Below are 22790 nucleotides of genomic sequence, written 5' to 3'. Positions count from 1 at the left end.
AAATTAAAATTTCAAAATGGACTTCTAGTCAGGAAATTTATGTTTTTTGTTTTTCATATGACATGGTTGTTATTAAAATCATCATCTTGGAGGAAACTAAAATTTCTTTTAGCCTTCGAAAAACAGGAGTGAATGTGAAGTAAAAGGGCCATTTAAAATTTCCATTTAAAATGCATATATTGCATGACACTTTCTAGCACTCTCTTAGTATCATCTTTGTAGCAGAGACTCAGCTCATCCCTAGCACAGTGAAGCAGATCTTATGTTCTGTTGATCTTGGAATATCCTTTTTTTTTTTTTTTTTTTTTGGTGAATGAAGGGTAATATTTCTTGTCTAATCTTTTAAAACTTGCTAAGTTTTCCCACATATTACTGAATTTACATTTGTTAACTAAGCATAAGTTTTTCAAATCCGAATATTGTGAAAAATTTAACAATTTCAGCTCTATTTTAGATATCATAAAATTACATATTTTCTCAATGTTTGAGAAAGATATAGATGTAACAGCTTCATAGTTGCTTGTAACTATAAAATTAACAGCAGAATTTTATTATTTTTAATCACATTTAAGAAATATGAAGATTTTATAGTTCTGTTTAATTCCATTATATATACAAGAAAGTCCTCTATTCTGTTCAAAATTTCCCATTATGCCATTCATTTAAAAAATGTTTTTAATTTCTCAAAAAGGTCTTAAATCTCATCAGACTTATTCCTAAGTTCCTCAAAATTTTTATGCTATCATAAATAGAGATTAATTTTTCATTTTATTTTATAGTCTATTTTTAATTTTTATTGGGTAAAAATATTATTATTTGTTGCATGTGTAACTAGTACTATTGTGTGAATATTTATGCTTCCACAAAATTCAAAAATTGAAATCCTAACCCCCAAAGTAACAATTTTATTAGACAGGTTTTTTTTTTTTCTTTTTGGTGGTGATTAGGTAATGAAGACAGAAGTTTCATGAATAGAATACATGCTATAATAACTGCTTGGATTACCTTTGTCTAAATTACTCCAAAAGAATTTGAGGAAAACTGGATAGCATCCTATACATAATAGATTTTACTAAAGGCAAAGATCATGGAAAAACTTAATTTGTGCATCTATATAAAAGAAAAGGGCAACTGTTCTTCCCCTCCTGAGAATCTCTGTGGAGACAAAATAGGAAGGATCTTGAATACTCATACTTTGGAGTCTAAAAAATTGTCTTCAGGGAGACATACACCTTGTGCTTCCATCTTTATGACAAAGGATGTTTCAATATCTTAGGGAAGTACATGGATCTGAACAGAACAGGGGGTATGATGTATCACACTCTCCTTCCCCAAAACTATACCCTTTCAGTGATGCTGGGCCATTTTCAACTGATAGTACTTGCATTGCTTTTGCTTGCTTTTTTTTTTTTTTTTTTATTTGTTGGTTTGTTTTCTCATGAAACTAGGAGGCCACTTTGCAAAAGAAACAGGTCAGAATATCAGGATAATTAACACTCTTTGAGAGCATGACTATGCCATGACTAAAGGAATCTGAGTTAAAAACCTAGCCCTCTTGCTCTTAGTGAGGAAGGCACATTTTCACATCATTTCAGAGTTTTTTTTATAGAGTATTACATTTTTTTAATAAACATAATTATCGTAAGAGTTAGCATTGCCAGAGTGACATCCAGGTGCTTTGTCCCATTGGGATCTGTGGTGACAGTTAATAGTCCATGATCTTTTTAGTGTGCTAGGCTGATGAATATAGTATTGACATATGGAATCTTAAAAAAAAAAAACCTGAAATATGACAAGTACAGGTTTGATGTTATTTCCAAAAATGGAAAATAGTTATCCTTCACTCTATTTTCAGACCAAAGTTATATCTCAAACCCTGAGCATAAGGACTGACATGGAGACCACATTCCTTTAATAAAAGGACTTTCTGATACCATTTAGTGTAAACTTTTCCTAAAGAATCTGCTGCCTTTGAATATAGTACATACAAATGCTAAGTGATGTCAGCCAATCCCCGAAAAACAAATGTTTTCTCTGATATAAGGGAGTGACTCATAGTGGGATAGGGAGGGAGAGCATTGGAGGATTAGATTAATTCTAGAGAGGGAAGATGGGTGGGGGGGAAAGGGAGGGGGCAGGGGATTAGCAAGGATGGTGGAATATGATGGACATCATTATCCAAAGTACAGGTATGAAGACTTGAATTGGGTGTCAACATCTCATATACAAACAGAGATATGAAAAATTGTGGTATATATGTGTATTAAGAATTGTAATGCAAAAAAAGTACATGTATAATGGATAAATTGGAGTGAACATACTTTATATACAGATTTATGAAAAATTTTGCTCTATTTGTGTAATAAGAATTGTAATGCATCCTACTGTTATGTATTTTAAAAAATAATAAAATCAGTAAAAAACAAAAAAAATATACAAAATTATTAATGTGTTAGCTATTAGATAACAAGCCTAAATAAATTATTATATTGTAAGAGCATAAAGGTTATCAAGGTCCCCAGGTGAAAAATGGTAACTTAATGGATCACCAGAAATCCTTCCCCAAATCATTCTTACAAAGTGGAACCAATGATTTCGCAGAATCTCCATGTAGTTATTAGGTTTCAAGAATGTATACTTGGTTGTTGTGTACTGAACAAATGGCATATCAACAACTACAGAGTAATCATTTATGTTAAGAAAGGCCAAAAAAGGGCTGGGGATATAGCTCAATTGGTAGAGTGCTTGCCTTGCATGCACAAAGCCCCGAGTTCAATCCCCAGCACCACACACACACACAAAAAAAAAAAAAGGCAAAAAAAAAAAAAAGAAGAAGCCCCAAAAGTTGCCCCCATTTCAGGCTAGACAGTAAATTAAAACCACTATTTAATCTTAGGATAATTTTCAATAAGTAATTTAAAAATCAAGAAGTGAAAGTTTGCAGATTCCTATTTAATATACCTGTCTCTAAGGAAAAGAAAATGAATTATGGTAAATATAGAACACTGAGTGAAAAACCCCTATGCTAGCAGCTCTGTTGTATGTTTGACCTGTACTGGAATTGATCAACATAATCTCTATTGATATAGAAAACTATTCATTTTAATCAACTGCAGAAAAGAGGATCCAAAGTATTTGCATTTTCCTGGGAGGGAGAGCAGTATTCATTCATATCTTGTTCAAAGATGATATTAATGTTATTTCTCAGTCTCATTTTTAGCCTGTAGACTCCCCTTTTATTACCTCATGCTACCTCCCTGTTTTTAAAAAAAAATTAGTTGCCAATGGACACAATATCTTTATATTTATTTTTTTTATTTTTATATGGTGCTGGGGACCAAACGCAGGGCCTCACACATACGAGGCAAGCACTCTACCACTGAGCCACAACCCCAGCCTGCTACCTTCCAGTTTTAATGAGTAATCCTAATATGGCCTGGTTAACAAGAAGCAGCAAGGACCTTGGGTCTTGTAGCATACATGCTATCAGATTGGCATATAAAACATATTCAGGAACTTGCCACAAATGGTCCAATTGTCTGGGACATTTTGGTACATTTCACTAAAAGCATAAGACAATTTATTTGTGACTTTTATTCTAAATCAGAAGATGAACTGAACTGTAGCATTTCTTTCAATTCTGAGGCAACATGTAACATAGTTGAAAAATACTGCCTACTGGGTGTTTGTTCAGCAACAATTTATTTTCACCCAATCAATCAATTGTTAGGGCTTAGGGCAAGAGAGAACATTCTAGTAAGGACAGACGCAATCTACAGTTGCCCTGTTTCTTAAATCACATGTGCTTCCAGTATCTCATCTGAAGCACAGTGTGTATCTTCTTACATCCTGCTCCAAGGTTCACCTCATACTGTGTGAACTGAACCTCCAACACCAGCACTGTCCCAAAAGCAGAGGGGAGTTAAGGCACCAGAAGCATCTCTCACCAAATAAATGTTTGATAACTTCTTGATAAATACTCTGGCCTTGTATTTTTAAGACACCTTTTACTTGTATTTTTAAAGGTTCTCAGGAGTTTGAAGCAACAAAGAGCCACTATTCTTAACAAAACACCCTGAATAATTCATCATTGGCTTTGGCTTTCCTCCCTCCCCATATCTCCCTTAATATTCTCTCACTAGTGCTTCTTGGAATACACAAATAAATCCACCACAAACTGCCATTTCTCAGATTCTGATTTTGGGGGAACCTATATGAGGGCCTATAATTATCCTATTTTATGATGCTTTTATTATGTCATAGTTTGGGGATCCTGGAGACCCCAGAAAATGAGTGGGAAATTTTTCCCTTTATTAATTTACTCTCCAAAAGATCTCATTTTAGATGCATATTAATTAACCTTATATATTTGAAAAAAAACTACAGACTAAGAATTTGAGGACTTTTAAAATCACATATTCAATTTATTTAAATATATATTTCTTCTCACATAAGTTGAATAAGTCACTCTGAAGCTATGTTCATTTCATTCCACATAAATTTTTGCATATGTTTTTGTGTAACATTCTCTTAATGTATGTAGAATCTGATGGGATTATGCTATTTACATACTGATATTTATACTTTGTGTTTTTGTCTTTTTTCTTGATTATTTTTTTCTGGGCTTAGTATGTAACAGTTCTCAATAATCAACATCTTGTATTGTCAAAAACTGTGAAATATATGAGATTTTTACCCTACTTACAGTCTAACTAGTTTGCCCAAAGTTTCACTGATAGTGATAGAAAACACAAGATTTCTAGGTTACAGAAAAGGATAATTTATTATTCACAATGATACCAGTAACCATGGTCTCAACATTTGCTCCTACTTCCTGAACTTTAATTTCCAGAGTGTCGTGAAGGTGAAAAATTTGAGGAAGATGGACTGCTTTATAGGAGTTTAGGGAACCAATATTTTATATAGGATTTTAAGCATACCTTCCGTGCTCCAGAGGGAGACACTATATCTTTCTAATTTGTTAGCTATGCAATCATCCTTGAAAAGATATCCTGAAACAAAATCCAGTTATTGTCTCATTTATAGGCTCTGTAGAAACACAGAGACCCATGAAGTAGTATATCTCTGTATGGATTTATTGATTTTCAAACTATTTGCTTTCTAGTTCATAAATTTATATTACCAGTTTCTTCCTTCTGCATTCCCTTGGTTTAACTACTTTTAATTTTCTAAAGTTTAAGATGGCTAGTGTTCCCATCAATATTCAGATATTCTTCTTTCTAATATATGCTTTAAAAGCTATTGATTTCCTCTAATTACAACTGAGGCATTTTGTTATGATGAATTTCTATTTCTATACAGCTACAATATTTTACTCATTCCAAAAAATTTATAGAAAATTTTAACAATGCCAGTGTAGAAAGGATCTCAATAACAAAAATCTGTTACTATTTTGATTGGAAATACACTAACTTATACATTAATTTGTCAAACAAACAGCATTTTAGAATAATGTTTTCCAACTGATACAATATTAAATTATTCCAATATTAATTATTCCATTATACAGATTTAAAGTGTTCCAATTTTTAAAAGCTTAAATTACATTATATTAAATAGAATATGTAAATTCTCATTATAAAAAGAAAAAAAGAAATAATACACATTTAATGAAACCCCTGAAACCCCTCTTGAATCCCACTGAATTTTAGTCACCTCCTTAGTGGTAACCACTCTCATCCAAAGGGACTGTGTCATCTCTGCACTGTGTGTGTGTGTGTGTGTATATATATATATATATATATATATATATATATATATATGCAGATTGATTAAGTAAATGAAATTATATCACAAAAGTTTTAAAAATGAAAAGATATTTTCTCATTTCCTTTGTGATTTATAAATATTAGTCTAATTTCTAAATGTTAGATAATGCATAAATTAACTTCTGTTGTTGTTGTTATTGATTTATAGCTTAATTGCACATGGCTATATTGTCAGTTTAAGTAATTACATTCCTTTAAAATTTTTTGAGTTATGATTTATAGTTTACAATATGTTTATTTGAGTAAGTGCTCCATGGTCTCTAGAAAATAACATGTAACCTAACATTATTAGTCATATTAAGCCTTAATCTTGAAAAAAATTCTATATAATATAGAAATTTGACTCTGCTTATTCTGTAAATTACAGAAAGAAACTTGCTAAATCTCTTGTTTTGATGATGAATCTGTTAATTTCTCTGGTTAGTTTTGTCAACTTTTACTTTGCATGGCTTGAAATTTTTTAATTTAGGTGCAACACATCTACATTTTTTTATAGATTTACATTTTTAACATTTTTAAATGCCCCTCTCTTTTTTAGTAATGACTTTGACCTTGATATTTATTTTTCCTGTTACTAAGAGGAAAAAAACAGCTTTTAAAACGCTGTGGATATTATATGACTTTTATCACTTTTGTATCTTTAAATGGAAATGAAGTCCCTACTTGCAACAAATAATTAGATATTATGTGTTTTGCTTTAAAAAACAAATTCAAGTTGACAAATCTTAGTATTTAATTTATGTACACTCAAAATCGTTGTTAGAATTGGATTTTTTTAACACTACTTGTTTTCTATTGACCCACTGAGCTTAAATTAATTTTCTCCTCACTTTCATTTGGATAAGTAATTTTGAATTTCTTTTATTTTTTTCATTAACTTGCTAGAGGTAAATTATTTTGGTATTATATTATTAGATACCTTAAATATTATTGCATGCATTCTTGATTTATGAGTATTTCCAACTCAACAAATAGATTTTTCAAAACTTTTCATATAATTATAGAACATTTAAATACTAATTCCATTTAACTTTCTTCTGTCATGTTATTTTCATACCTTTTATTCTCCATATATTCGGTGATTCCCAGACTTTAATAATTATTTTATGTAATTCTTTCATTTTTATTTTGTCATTATTCTCTTCTCTATTGTTGTTCATTCTTTCCAACATTGTTTGTTTCTGTCTGTGATCATTTCTTTTTATATGAAGGATACCCTTTAGTATTACTTTTAGTGCCAAAAATGGGAGTCAACTCTTGTGGGGTCAAATCTCTCATCTTATGTTTGTCTAGTATTATCTTTATTTTGTATTGTTTTTAAGTTAACTTAAATATATTTCTAGATTGTGTTAAAATAATTCTTTATGAGATGTTAATTATAAGTTCCAAGCAGAGAAATGGAAAAAAAAGAATATGAAAGTAATGAAGAGTCACCAAATTATGAAGAATACTGGGCAGTTAAGCATTAGAAGACAAAAAAGTGGACAAGATTTGCATTTACATAACAATTTTATGTCCTGTTGCTTTATATAATCTGGAATATATTTTTCTTCTTCTGAAATAAGCAGCTAAACTTTTTTGGCTTGAGATGTTAGAGGATGGACTTGGGATCTTCTTGAGTACCAGAGGATGGCATATCCTGTAAGTAGAAAGACACAGTGCATGAAATATGTTTGTGAATTACAGGCAAGTTCTTAGATGATTCCATAATTTCCCATTTATAGGAAGATACTGAGGAACTCAAAGTAAGGAACAGGTGGAAGGTTAAGAGTGTTGAGCAGAGATTTCAGCTATTGCCCACAAAGATAAGAAAGTATTTATATATGAATTTTAGCCATCTTAAATTTATCAATACAAAAATTATTGCTCTTAAGATGATGATAAATTAACAATAGTTTCTACAATATGTCACCCACAATGTCTATTATATAAGAAAAATTACTTGACATAAGCAGAAACAAAATGGTGATTCAGAGTCAATAGAAAAGATAATCAATAGAAATGAACTCTATGATTACCAAAATGTAAAAGGACAGAAGACAAGGACTTTAAAGCAACTATTACAAATATGATTTTAGACTTGATAGAAAATATGATCATAATTATTAGAAGTAGGTAAAATGTAAACAGCAAAGGAAAACTAAATTTAAAAAAAAAATGTTGGGACTCAGAGGCATAAAAGTTGAAAAGAAAATATTCAATGGATAAAACTAAAATCTCATAGAGTTTGTATTGTATATGGTTAATGAAGTTTATGATATATCAATGGAAGTTTTAAAATCCAAATATTACAAAAATCCACCAAAAATGAAACAACATCAGGAGTAGTGGAACAATATCACTTGGTAACTGAAACTTCAGAACTTGAGAATGTAGAATAATCATTAAAAATTGAGTAAATAATGAAATTTTTTCCAATTATGGTGACAAACATTAACTCATAGATTTAGGAAGGTAAAAAAGCCCAAATGAGACCAAAACAAAGAAAGTCACATCAAGTTACACTGTAGACAAACTATTCAAAACCAACTGTAAGAAGAAAATATTGAATGCAGCCATAGAAAAAACACATGCTATAGCACTGAAGGAGCCATATATGACTTCCAATAAGAAAAAAATTGAAGTCAGATGGCAGTGGTAAAGCATGGTCACAAAGTTGAAAGAAAAAAGTCAACACAGAAATCAATGTCCAGTCCAAATTTAATCCAAAATAAAGGTGAAATGAAAACACATTGTAAGAAATCAAGTGCTAAGAAAAAAATTTAGCAGATTCACATTCCAAAAGTGCTAAAGAAAAATCATCATACTGGAATGAATAGTGACATAATGGGGTAAATGAAATTATACTGTTATAAATCCCTATATTTTATGATATAGTACATTGCTAATCTCAAATCAACTCTGATATGTTAAGATAAAAATCAAACATTTAAAATAACTAAAAAATATATAGCTTAAAAGATAATGCAAAATGGATAAAAATGTGGTATATATGCTCAATAGAATATTACTTAGCAATAAAAGAGAATAAAATCATGGCATTTGCAGATAAATGGATGGAATTAGAGAAGATAATGCTAAATGAAGTTAGCCAATCCCAAAAAACCAAATGAAAATGTTTTCTCTGATATAAGCAGGTTGATTCATAGTAGGATAGGGTGAGGGAGCATTGGAGGGATAGACCAACTCTAGATAGGGCAGAAGGTTGGGAGGGGATGGGAGGGGGCATGGGATTAGAAATGATGGTAGAATGTGGTAATCACTATTATCCAAAGTACATGTATGAAGACATGAATTGGTGTGAGTATACTTTGTATAGAACCAGAGATATGAAAAATTGTGTTGTATATGTGTAATAAGAATTGTAATGCATTCTGCTGTCATATATAAATAAAAAAGTAGAAAAAAGATAATGCGAGAAATAAAATTTATTAATAACACAATTTTATTAACCCAAAATAAGGCAGAAAAGTAGTAATAATAGGAAAACTATTATTTAGAAAAAAAAGACAAAATAATATACTTTAATATAATTAATATTATTTAAAATAATATTATTATTTTAAATAATAATATTAAAAATAAATGAACTGATATTCCATTCAAATGCATATATTTTCAGACTGGGTCAAAAAACAAGACAAAATATTTTGACAGAAAGAGATGGACTTTAAATATGAAGTTATAAAGACTATACTTTCAGGGATCCTTTCTTTTTATTATTTTTTCTTGTCTTTATACATGTACTTGTTTTTTTTTTGCATTACAATTCTTATTACACATATATACCACAATTTTTCATATCTCTCTATATAAAGTATGTTTACACCCAATTTGTGTCTTCATACATGTACTTTGGATAATGATGTCAATCATATTCCATCATCCTTACTAACACCCTGCCCCCTACCTTTCCCTCCCTCCCCTCTTCTCTATCTAAAATTCATCTAATCCTCCCATGTTCTATAGTATGTTACTAGGGAAGTTTCTCTGATCATGTAGAGTACCAGAAACCACGAGGAGGAGTTTAGTGTTCTCTCCTGAGTGTGAAGCTGGCTCTAGGTGTTGCATTACTGCAACTGCCTTTTGCCATTGATGATTATTCTTAATTCTCTTTAGAGATTAAGAGGGAGAGAATACTGTCTGGGTGGTTTTTGTTATTAAAAAAATATATGAAGTTATAAATAGGTTTTAAATAATTAAATGGAAATCAGTGTTAGGGAAGCACTATCCATAAGAAAGAGTGGGCATGTGAATATAAGACAGAATGAAATTTTATGGGCAGGAATATTTTACTAAAGAAAAAAATAGATTGCATAAAATTAAAAATACCAATTATATACTTATATACACCAAATTAGATGTCTTCCCAATATATAAGGCAATGTTGACCAAGTAAAGGAATAAAGTAACAAATTCACAGTCATATTAGAGATATTAGCAGTCTTTTCGGTAATTGATAAAACAGGAAAACATTGATAAATATGTAGAATATCTGAACACCACTGTTGAATTATTTTAAATTATAGGAGTTGTGCATTGATTGCAGAAGATAAATTCTTTCCAATGTCCAAAGAATAATCATGGAGGTACATCTTATGCTAGGTCATAAAACAAATAAATTTCAAAAATTAAACTATTAAGATAATGTACAGTATGATCTGTGGCCATAATGGGATAAATTTGAGTTATTTTAATTAGATATAAAAGTGCTTGTTTGGAAATGAAAAAAATAAACTTTCAAATTAGGAACAAAATAACATATCAATAATGAAGTTATAAAAAAATTTAGAGCTATTTAATAATAAAATACAATATATAAAACTTTGTGAGATGCAGTTAAAGCATCATTTTAACTTTGATATAAGAAAATGAAAATGCTTAAAAGATTTAAGTTTCTAACTTCAGACACTATATAAAGATAAGTAGAGCTAAACCAAAACAGGTACAAGGAAAGATACTATACAAATAATAGAAGAAAGAAAAATCAAAATACGAAAAAATAAGCAAAAAAGATTCTTCAAATTGATTAATTATTGAACATTGAAAAAGACTAATTATGAAGAAGAGAAACCAAAATTACCAAATTCAGGAGAAAAGGGTTTATCATTTTATATTATCATTTTTGTTAATACCTGCTCAATTTTTCTAACTAGTTGCCTATCATTGCTTACTACACAATACTTTTAGAAAGCATCTGGCTGTAAATGTTGCAGCAAGTGAGCAAGAAGAAAGAGTAAAAGACTCTAGGCAATCCTGGAAATTTTTGGCAAATCCTGAAGATGGTAATAAAATAGAAACTGAACTTCAATGTTTTTATTGCAAGGAGCTAACGGTTAAAAGTAAAACAATAATTTTATCTTTCTTATAGAATAAGTTCATACTTTATCAAGTGGGAACAAGGGCATCTGTATAAATGATGCACTGAGCCAAATATTAGTGGCTTAAAGAAATAGGGCATTATATTATTCCAATGGCAAGCAGTTCAAAAGTAGGCAGGTCAGTGCTCTTGAACAGACTCATATCATCAGGTTCTTTCTAAAATTTTCTCAACCTATGCTTAGCATCTTGGTTTTGTTGACATAGGATTATAGGGTGTCTCCTGAAATTTCTGTTGATGTGCCTATGTTTCATGTAGGAAAATTGAGAAAAGGGTACAAAGGGCTCTTTATAGATCAGCATGATTTATTTGGTAAGCACAATTAACTCTAGGAAACTTCATTGTATATCTTATTAGTAAAATTTGATTAAAAGTCCACTTTTGAAAAGTCACTGATCAGTAGGAATAGGATTAGCTTTCTAGTGTAGGCAAGATGTACTTGGTTTTCCAGAACTCTCTTGTATTCTGAAGATCAAAGAGGGTAAGGAAGATAAATTGGCGCCACACAGTGGGTAGTTGCATTGAAAACAGCATTGTACGAAGCAGTCATTTTCAATCCCAGTTGGAATAGAATCAGGGAGGTATATGACCATGTTCTGCAGCCTTGTCTCCAGTATACATGTTCTTCAACACTGTCTCCAGTATAAAGAAGCCAAACATAATTTTATCTTCATCATATAATGTTTCTTTGCACAGTTTTGGAAAGAACTCTGAAAAACAGAAAGCCAGTCAGCTGTAAACAGATTTACTATTTCCCAGACTAGATTTTGTATATATGTTACAGATTGAGCTAAACTTTTGGACTTGGATGTGGCCTTCTACCCTTATTAAACATATAACCTGGGAGTAAAATTAAAAAAAGAAAAACTTTTATAACCTTCAGTTTTTCCAACTGTCAAAGTGATATCATTGCAGTGCTTTAGGGTTATTTGATGATTAAATTAGATAATGCATGTAAAACAGCGAGTACTGTGATTGGCATGTTCAATGAACTAAATGTGTCCCCCAAATTCATGTTTTGAAATCCTAGCCCCCAAGGTGATAGTATTTGAAGGTGAGTCCTTTGGAAGGCCATTAGGTCATGAGGGCAGAATCCTTATGAAGGGAATTAGTGCCTTATAAAGGCACAGTAAAATAATTCTCCTGCTCTTTTTCTGCCTTGTGTGGACACAGTGAGCAGAGTGCTATCCATGAGTCAGGAAGCAGGCGCTCACCTGGTGCTGAAACTTCAGATGGCTTAATCTTGACTGCACAGTTTCCAGAATTGTGAAAAATAAATGTTCATTGTTTATCTCCCAGACTATGTGATTGTGTTTTAATGGACTAAGACAACATGTAACAAGGGCTCAAAATTTGGCTATTATTAAAGATAACATAGAGTCCTCTAAAATGTTTTTTTTTTTAATTATAGGACGATATCTAATACAGGAACTCTAGAAAGCAAATGAGAAAAAGTGGAATGATAGTAGGGGCTTTCTGAAAGATACTGACCCAAACTCTTACCAGAATATGATCCTCCTTAACATTTATTCAGGAGTAGCTTGTTTCAACTAAGTTATCTAGAAGCAGAGGCTGAGATAGGGGTTTGTGTGTACTTGGTTTACTGACAAGGGCTCTTGGGAGAAGGGTTGTAAGGGAAACGGAATAGAGAAGAAAGCATAGTTGGTAAGAAAGAGGTCTCCCATGAAGTTTGCTTCACCTGTATCTCACGGGAGAACATCTACTTCACTATAGAATTCCTTTCATTTAAAGCAACGAAGCCAGCTTTTTGTACCACCTTATCATTCAGGTATTGGGGGCTGATCCTGGTAGGTAGAGATAAAATTTTATATTCGGGATTCCCCTTTGGCCATGAACAGTTCTTCAGGAAATGAGAAAGTTGTTAAGATGCTGGCATCCGATATTCATTGTAAGATGTTTATGTGGTGTCACCAATGTCCACTATGGTCAACACTTTACAATAATAAGCTCCACTCACTTGTCAAATTAAGTTCACTAGAGATGTGAGCCTGGATATGGTCGCAATTTCTGGAAAAAAATTACTAGAGGAACCTAGTAGCAGCAAATAACAGTTCTTGATTCTATACTTGTTATCATGGCTCTGACAGATACTGTCTCTCTCTTTCTCCTTTATATTTCTCCTTCCATGTGGCTAGCACTTCTATATGTTTAGCTGACTTGCTGGGTATGTGATTTGGACCCACATCTTCAAAGGATCTAAGACCCTGTATACCGTCCCTATAGGTAGACTCATTCATTTTTATTTAAATTGAGGATGGAAGAAAAATCTCAAAACATCCTTATTATCTAAATGCCAAATATATTCCTCCTTGTCCCCATTAGGTAGCAAAATTATTTGTACATAACAATCAAGATCTCTTATACCTGCCAACCAGGCTTTTGTTGTATCGTTGATATTTTTCCTCCTGCTTCCTGAAATATAAAACTATGTGTTCACTGAGTGTTACCTCTAAAATGTTCACACGTGGTACTTCTGAAAAACTCCTGTATCTGATTGGCAGCTTATGAATAGTGTGGTATGAGGTGGGAACATTGTTTCATGATCAAATACTTACTGGTGAATGTTCTTTACAATAAGATCAGTGCCTTGTTTGAGACAATAGATCAGACTTCTTTTGGGATCTCTGATAACAATCCTGGGTGAGATAAGAAAAACAAACTGTGCATAAGAAAAAAACAAATCCCTACCTGAAGTACATATCAATCCTTGTTGGGATAAATAATTTCCTTTTTCATGATAAAAAAAGAGATCCAAGGAAATCATCTTGCCAACAAACAGGTGTTTGTTCCCCTGGGAAGATTCCTTTATTTTTGGCGGGGGTGGGGGGTATACAGGGGATTGAACTCAGGGATACTCAACCACTGAGCCACATCCCCAGCCTTATTTTGTATTTTATTTAAAGACAGGGTCTGACTGAGTTGCTTAGCACCCACTAATTTGCTGAGGCTGGCTTTCAACTCAAAATCCTCTTGCCTTAGCCTCCTGAGCTGTTGGGATTACAGGCGTTCACCACCATGCCCAGCAGGAAGATTCTTTAGTGGAGATCAGTGTTTGTGTCTATTGTTTTTGGTTCATATATTTAATATCAGCAGTAGCTATTAAAATGTTCTCAGCTTCCATCTTTGAAAACAACATTTTTCTGTTCAGAGGCTATTTTATAATTACTGGGGTAACTAAGGACAAAAGCATATTATGTCTACTGACCAGGGAATTCTCTCTCTTGCTTTTTAATATTTATCTTGCAGAAAACTTTTGCAGATGGACATCAGAGTGTGCAATACAAATATCCTCTTTGTGCCAACTAACCAGACCACTAAGCCATTCTTCACTCTGCGAATCCATGTTTACCTCTTAACTCAGGTCAAATCTCTCCATACAAAGCATATCACAGGGTGCCCTGAGCTCTGCCCACTGGGTGAACTCCTTCTCACCATAGACTTTTAGGGCTGTCACCTAGTTAAGCTGCTGTATAGTTTTTTTTTTTTTTTTTTTGCTCACATTCAAAAACCCAGTTTGCAATTCCTTTAAAAACAGTTCATAGGAAACCTGCATGAGGTTTAGGTGTGAAATGGGAAAGGTGTGGATGTGATAGTTGTCTTTACTATTGCCTGGGCAGCTTACACTTTCCCTCTGGACTTGTTTGAAAATGTGCTGCTTTCATTTCACACTGGTTTGCTACTACAATCATCTGACCTTAGGATTTGTTGGTCCCATCAGTGCCTAGATCTTGACAGACAAGTTTATTTACATATTTATTTGATGTGCCATAGTCTGATGCTCAATCTCAACATGGACTCAGTAGTAGGTATTTCACAAACTACAGTTTTAAAAATTCCATTTATTTTAGAAAAGTTTTAGATTTAGAGGATAAGCACAGAGCTACTCAAATTGTAAAGATAAGCACAGAGCTACTCATATATTTTGAACCCAGGGTTCTCTATTGTCAACATTTTATGTTGGTATGCTAGATTTGTAATGATTTATGAACTGGTATAGACATTTTTGTTGGCTGAAATCTATCACTTATTCAGACTTCCTTAGTTTTTAATCCAATATCCTTTTTTTTCTGGTGCTGGGGTCCCACCCAGGACACATTTCATTTTGTTGTCATGTCTCCTTAGGCTCACATTGGCTGTGACAGTCTCTCAGATATTCTTTGTTTTCAATGGCCTTGACAGTTTTCAGGAGTGCTGGTCAGATATTCGTAAAACATGTCTCAACTGAGATTTGTTTGATGCTTTTCTCATGACTAGATAGACCTTAGATATTTTTGTAAGGAAACCCACATAAGTAAAATGTCATTTTCATCATCTCATATCAAAGGTATATGTTATCAATATGACTTTCACTGTTGGTGTTAGCTTTAATCACTTGTTTGAGGCAGTGTTTACCAGGTTTACCATACTTTACCCTGTGGAAGAAAGCAATATGTGTATTGCACACAGGAGGAGGAAAATAAAATCCATCTCCTGGAGAGCAGAAAATCTACATGAATTATTTAAATTCTTTAACAAGGGATACTTGCTTCTTCCCTTTCATTGATTGATCTCTATAGACTTAGGTTTATGTATCTTTTATTTTAGATTATAAGTATCTCGTTTTATTGCTGAAATCATTCCTGCTTTAACTGTTGGTAGCTCTTTCAGGTGACCACTCTGTCCCTTTGGGATATTCCATCATTGCAGTTTTGTGTTCTTTTGTTTTGAGCATTTCTTTGTTTGTGGGCAGAACAAAAAGACACTCTAACATGATATTGCATATTTCTGGTTATATGCCTGGAATACCCATTTTTCCAAAAATCTTTGTTTCTTTCATTGTAAGATGGCATTAGAAGTCAAGATCTGTAGTCCAGGGGTGCCAATTACTACCCTGATGCCATTACTTCTAGGCCCTTTGACTGACAGAGCAAACAAATAGATGTGTGTATACTGACTGAGGTATACAAAATGTCTTCAATTATTTCTATATGTCTATGCACGTTAAGACAAAGTTAAGTCCACTCTAATGTCCAATACTCTAAGAAGTGCCATATGAATCATAACTTTTTCTCCTCGGGGACTCCTTTTTTGTAAAGGTTACAGTTCTTTCCTGTGGACAGCAAACTTCTTTCTCTGGGGCAACAGGAGTCGTGCTCTGACTTGTGACATTCACACTGTCTTTCTAGAGATTCAACATGATATTGTAGCACATTTTTCCTCTACCAAGCACATCGTTACTACCCTTTATTCACCACATCCTCTTTATCTAGTGTCAACTCTGCAAACAGGGACTAGATATAGAAGTTTTCCGATCCCTCATAAATGCAACCTGATTTTTTTTTAAACAGAGAGTGAGAGAGGAGAGAGAGAGAGAGAGAGAGAGAGAGAGAGAGAGAGAGAGAGAATTTTTAATATTTATTTTTTAGTTCTCGGCGGACACAACATCTTTGTTTGTATGTGGTGCTGAGGATCGAACCCGGGTCACACGCATGCCAGGCGAGCATGATACTGCTTGAGCCACATCCCCAGCCCCAACAACCTGATTCTTTATGGCCACTCCAACTAGTAGACTAGAATCAGCTAATACATGCAATGGAAAAGTATCCTAAAGTGTGGGATATACTAACTATAAGATTTTAAGATACCTACCAAATGTTGGGCTTCCTTTCAGTGATAGGTGGTCAAAAGGAAATTATCTTGTTCCCTTTTATTGGAGAGGATGCCCTCACAAGCCATATAACACTAGGCCCATTAGAATGTTCCCTTATTTGGAAGGCTTTTGAATCTTTGTAGAATTTACCTCCAATCTTTCCGGGGACCATATAGGTTTAATCAGTAATTCAGAGTATTTTCCAAGTTTTCTTGCCCTTTGGGTCCAATTAACAAGATACCAATATTGTGGACTAATGTGATATTCTGCTGAGCGTGGAAATGACAGAACAGGAGCAGGAGAATAAACACAGTTCCAGGCTATGGCAATAATTATATAGTCTTATCCATCCCTTATGAACATGACCTCCTTCTCTTTCTTTCTTTAAAACCTATTGGGGAAAATTGGCTAAATCAATTGCTGTACATACCAGGAGACTTACTCAATCTGCTTTAGATTTTGATATCACATCTGGAATATAAGATGCTACATCTGGCACAGCAATTAAACTTATACTACTAAGTTAATTTGCAGCTGATCCACTGTCATCCACCATCATCCATCTGGATTTTGTAGTGAATGAGGGAGGAAGTATCTTCAGTAACATTCCATCTTTTAAGACTTAAAAGGTAACACTAACCTCCATCTTTACCCACAGGATGTGGTTTTGTTTCTCCTTCATCACCTCAGCAACAGTGTAGAGATTTCAGGGGTTTCCATTCTCTCTTTCCCCATGACTCATCCTCCTAAGGAACCAAAGTAAGGATTCTGCCACCTGTTCAATATGGCCATTTGATTTTATATTTAGAAACCAGGGACATGATCTAGGACATGAATGAAGTGGATTCATTGACCCAATGGATTAACTGTAAAAAAGCTTACTTTTAGTATCCAACCTGTCTGTTATGACAGGAAATTACAGTTACATTTTGTGTCTTTGAGTAAGTCTTCATTGATAATGGACTACTCATGTGACTCAATCTAAGGAAGATCATAAATTATGTTGTAAGGTAACTCCTTTCATCCAAATGCTGTATTCCAGAGGAAGGGATAGAGGTGAGCCATTTTCAAACAACTTTTGATAGCATCTGGAGGTGGGGTAAGTATCTGAGCAGGATATCAGTAACATCTAATTATATAAAGGTCAAGATAGATTTTGTTTAAGCTGAGAAAGTAAATCTAGGTTTAATCTAACAAGTAAACTAGTTTTAAAGGTCTTAAAATTCCATGCAATACAATATAAATTAACTTAGTCATTAGGAATATACACAGTTATTTGTCACACACAAGAATAGCAACCCACTTTTGAAGGAGTTGAGCTCCAGATACTTTTTCCTTATTATTACTTTTTAAAAACAAACATTTTTTTCATAATAAATATATTAGCATTGTAAAGGAGATTGCTTATTCTATTGATAAAAGGAATTAACTAAATATGGGGATGAAGTTTAGTCACAACTTTTTGTAGGTCAGAGTCTGATTTAGTTTAGATTGCATTCTACTTAGAAAGCTTAGACTTAGACTATATTGAATATTCAACAATTATGTCCCAAGTAATGTGCTTCTATCTCCCCTCTCACTTCAACAGATAGATTTTTAGTATTTTATTTAATATATAAAACCACAATAAATATCAGTGAAATATTTAGATATTTAAAAGTGACCCCAATATAGGGCCATTGAAATGCCCTTATGTTGTGTAAAATTGAGTATGTGTCTTTTAAATATGTACTTATTCATTTTTTACATGCTTTGAGTTAGAGCTGCAAATTGGCTAATTCTTGGAATTGGCTTTTATTTTTAAGACATATGCCATATACACGTTAATATGGCCAAACCATCTTTTTTCTAATTTTCCGATTTTTGATTCATGTGAAATGTTGTGAATCACATTGAATCACCTAAACGAATCCTCACACTCCCCCAACTTCCTGTATATTTGCACCCTGTCTGTTTGAATGTTATATTTAGAATTCTCAAATATGCCTAGGGAGTAAGAATACACAACAGAAACATCTGTTCCCATTGGCAAACTTATTTGATGCTTTTTTTTTTTTCAGGGTCAAGAAAAATATCTGGGAATTTAACATACCTTCTTTGCTCTTTAAGCCTAAGTGCAGGGTTAAACATTCACACATGCATGCATGCATACACATACACAAACAAACTTGCACACACATAGATACAGTCACACAAAAGAGAAAAAATAATGTACACCAATTAGTAACATAGAAATATTTTTACTTTTTTCAATATTTGATTTTTTCCTTAGATTTACAATTATTGACTCCTGAGTAGGATTTGACCTACTCTATCTACTGTTAAGTTGCCCCATCGTTAACTTCCCTCAGAATACCTTTAAATTCCATAAGTATGAACAGAATTTTTTTTAATAATCAAATTGTCTTTGATACTGACTTATCTGGTTGCTCCCCAGTTAGCTAAGGTCAAAATTATAAAGCTTATTTATACCTTTTGGCAAGGCTTAAGGCTAAATCACTTCTTAGAAATGTACTGTAAAGGTCACAGCTGAATGTGCTGTGGTTCCTGTTAGCTCTTGCTGGGCAAGGCCTCAAGCACACATTTCCTATTCCGAGCAGACTTTTAGGGGGTGCCTAAGGGAAAGAAGTGATGATTTTAACATATCTTCTCCTGTCTAATTCCCTCTTCAAAAATTTAAAATTCATCTAAGCCTGTGGGGCCAATTAATTTTTTTTGAAGGTTGAAATTAGCCTAAGATGAGATAAAACTTTTAATGTTTTTTAAATATTTATTTTATGGTGAATATTTCTACATATTATTGTTTTTGCTTGATAGAAACAACATTGTTGCCAGCTGTGCTGGGAAATCATATAGGTCTTGCTAATGGGAAGTGACTTTAAAAGACAAGGGACATGAATATGAAGTTAATTATGGTTTGAACACAGACCTTTATTTGTTGGATCTAAACTTCCAGGTATATATGTAATTAATCCAATGTTGATCTAAGATTTATGATGTTAAGCATCTATAGATGGTACACAGTTTTATCATCAGAGTGCAATGGGTCTATCATTACAAACATTTGCTTAGGGAGAACATATTTTAATATGTCTTTTTATTGACAAATCTGAGATGATTTTTTAAGTTAACTGGTGCAATACTTGATGAGTAACAAATACTCAGTAAGTAGTAATGATTTTTATTAGTTGAAGGGCCAAAATTCTCAGACCATAATTTTCTTGTGTACAAAATTTGATAGTTATGAGATTTAACTTAATTTGAATTTTGAGCCTTCCTTCTACCAGTTGCCATAAAATGAAATTTTATCAAGTTTGGTCTTCGCTTCACCTTATGAAGTTGAGTCTCCTGGGAATTCCAGTAAAGCTCAGATCAAGTCCAAGGATAATATTTGGAAGGTGAGATGTATCTAACAAGGTCATAGTGATATGTTTAAGATGGCTTCTACCATGAAACCTCATTTCTATCCATTGATAGTGGATCCATAAATGTCATTGATTCATTTTGATCCAGTATTTCATCTTGCCCAAAGACTTTATGGGACAGATTGTAATGGCAATACTGGGAAAAGAGACTATTACCCAGAGAAGGGCTCATCCTATCCACCTGATTGTTAATCTCCTCCTCTGTTGAACTCCTTGTCCGCTGACCATTCTAAAGGACAAACATGTTCCCATTTAGAGAGATATACCCTCATATCTCTTCTCAAAATTTCCTTGTCATCTATTTTCCAATCAATTTCCTTCTGATAGTCTGACTCTGGAGAGTTTAGCTGGAGCTAAATAATTGGACATTTTTTATTTATTTTTATTTTTATTTTTATTTATCACATTATCTGACCATTTTTCTATGTAAGTAAAATGAACAACCCTGTTCAATGAGCAAATATTTGCCCCCTCAGAGAATTTATCATCATCACTGTTCTTCAAGGATATCCCAGAAACAGGTTCCAATGCTGCAATCATCCCTTTTTGGGTAGTATCTACGTATCTATAAATCAGTCTCTAGTCTTTCCTTCTCAAATAATAAGGCACTCCTCATGAAACTATAGGAAATGTTTGGGAAAGGAAACACCTGGAGTGTGGTTCATGGGCTTTGGGGTCAATTATTCATTCAATTTTTCTTGTTATTTTAGAGACATCTTGATCTCAAATACATATAGACCTCTTTCATTTGATATTGGAGTGCTGCAGTACATACCCAACTTTATAACCTGTTGCATCACATAACACCAAAATTAAGATGGGTAGTCAGGTCACATAATGACTCAATGTCTCATTGTTAAGTATTTGGTTTCTATTAATGTCTAGGAGCAGGTCAAACTCTGCTCCCTAAAACTAGAGTATTGATCTGCAGAAAATGGTAGGACTTTATTTAAAATCCAAGTTTCCTCTCCTATGATTCACCTACAGTCTCTTGCCAAAGCCACAAATGTTATCTATATTTTTCACTGACACTTAAAGTACCATTAGATCTGCAAGTTCATGCTGTCCAAGTGTCAGAGCAACTTGCTAGGACTTGTTACAGAGCCCCGCTCTGGACTGTAGTCGAAACTAGTAGCATTTCAGGTCACTTGGCAAATAAGCTCGAATAACACCCAAATGAGGTATGTTGCTTTCAAGGTTTAAAGGTTAAAATACAATTAGGCATTGTACCTCCCATTTAGAGTAGGAAGGAGTAGATGCAATAACATTTTATTCATCTTAAAATAGATATTTTGACATAATTTCGTGCCCCTAGACCCCTTAAAATTTCATTGAGATTGGGGTGTCTAAATATTTGCTAGATTTATTTCCTGCCCTCTGACGTCCAAATGTCTTACTAAGTAAGTTGAAAGCATTTGCTACCTCTTCTCAGTAGGTCTAATTAGCATACATCATTGATGTAATGCACCCCTGGATATCTTGTGGAAGGGCAAGATGATCAAGATCACTATGAATTACACACACGGTTAGAAAGTAGATATATCCCTAAGGAAGAGTGGTGAAAGTGTATTGATGGTTTTGCCAGTTGAAAGAAAACCATTTCCACTCGGCCTTATAGACAGAGATGAAGAAACAGGTTTCAATAAAAAACATTTGCCAAATCAATAGCTGAATACCAGGTACCAAGGAATGTGCAAATATGTTCAGACAGTAAAACCATCTGGTACAGCAGCTATAATTGGAGTCATCATTCAGTTAAACTTATCCACTGTTACTTTCTAAGCCTCATTAGTTTCTAGCACATTGTTCAAATAAGCAAGATGAATAGAGATTTGGAGTAAACCATCCTGCCTGCGTCCTTAAACTCATTGATAGTAGCACTAATCTCTTTAATTTCTCTAGGAAAGCAGTATTTTCTGGTTCTATCTTTTCCTAGATAAAGTGGCTTCCATTTAGCTTTTTCTACAGTCCCACTGAACATGGAACCAGTGAGGGATTCTGTCATTGTATTTGGATTTCTCAATTTAGTGGCTGTAGTTCCCACAGTACGATCTGTATCATAATGAAGATGTATCACAAAGCTCTTCATGCTGAAGTTCTATTCACTAATTTATTTCTTACAGTACTTGTTTGTCTCCTGTACAATCTCAGTGTGGATGAATGGGTCTTAAATGACAGATCGACTCTTAACAGTTTAGTCTCCCTCTGCATGAACCAAGACAAGTCTGCCATTTCCTATTTGCTCAGTTTGGGTCATATTTTGATCCATGTTTCAGCCAACCAGCTAACTATTAGAATTCTTTCAATTTCTTAAGCCACAACATTAAATACGGATGCTCTGCTTAGTGAGACTTTATCAATAAATTTGTCTGATTCAACTATATATTTTTTCTACCATTATCCTGTATCTTTAGTATCTATTCCCATGTATGTTCTCCAGATTTCTTTCTGTATAAAATATAAAACTCAAGTAGCTGTGTGGTATTGTAGGATACTTCATCATGTGTCATACTTTGTGCCCTACTTTTATGGGCCTTCTGGGATTT

The 22790-nt window shown here is 33.2% G+C and overlaps 1 pseudogene; it reads left to right on the top strand.

Annotated features, from left to right (window-relative positions):
• Positions 1-9755: 9755 nt before the first annotated feature.
• On the top strand, positions 9756-9941 carry LOC144251325 (small nucleolar RNA U3; annotated as a pseudogene).
• The last annotated feature ends 12849 nt before the right edge of the window (positions 9942-22790 follow it).

The sequence above is a fragment of the Urocitellus parryii genome (genome assembly GCF_045843805.1).
Source record: "Urocitellus parryii isolate mUroPar1 chromosome 13 unlocalized genomic scaffold, mUroPar1.hap1 SUPER_13_unloc_10, whole genome shotgun sequence".
NCBI lineage: Eukaryota > Metazoa > Chordata > Mammalia > Rodentia > Sciuridae > Urocitellus > Urocitellus parryii.
Note: the sequence above shows the minus strand (reverse complement) of the source record. Positions and strands in the feature narration are given on the sequence as shown.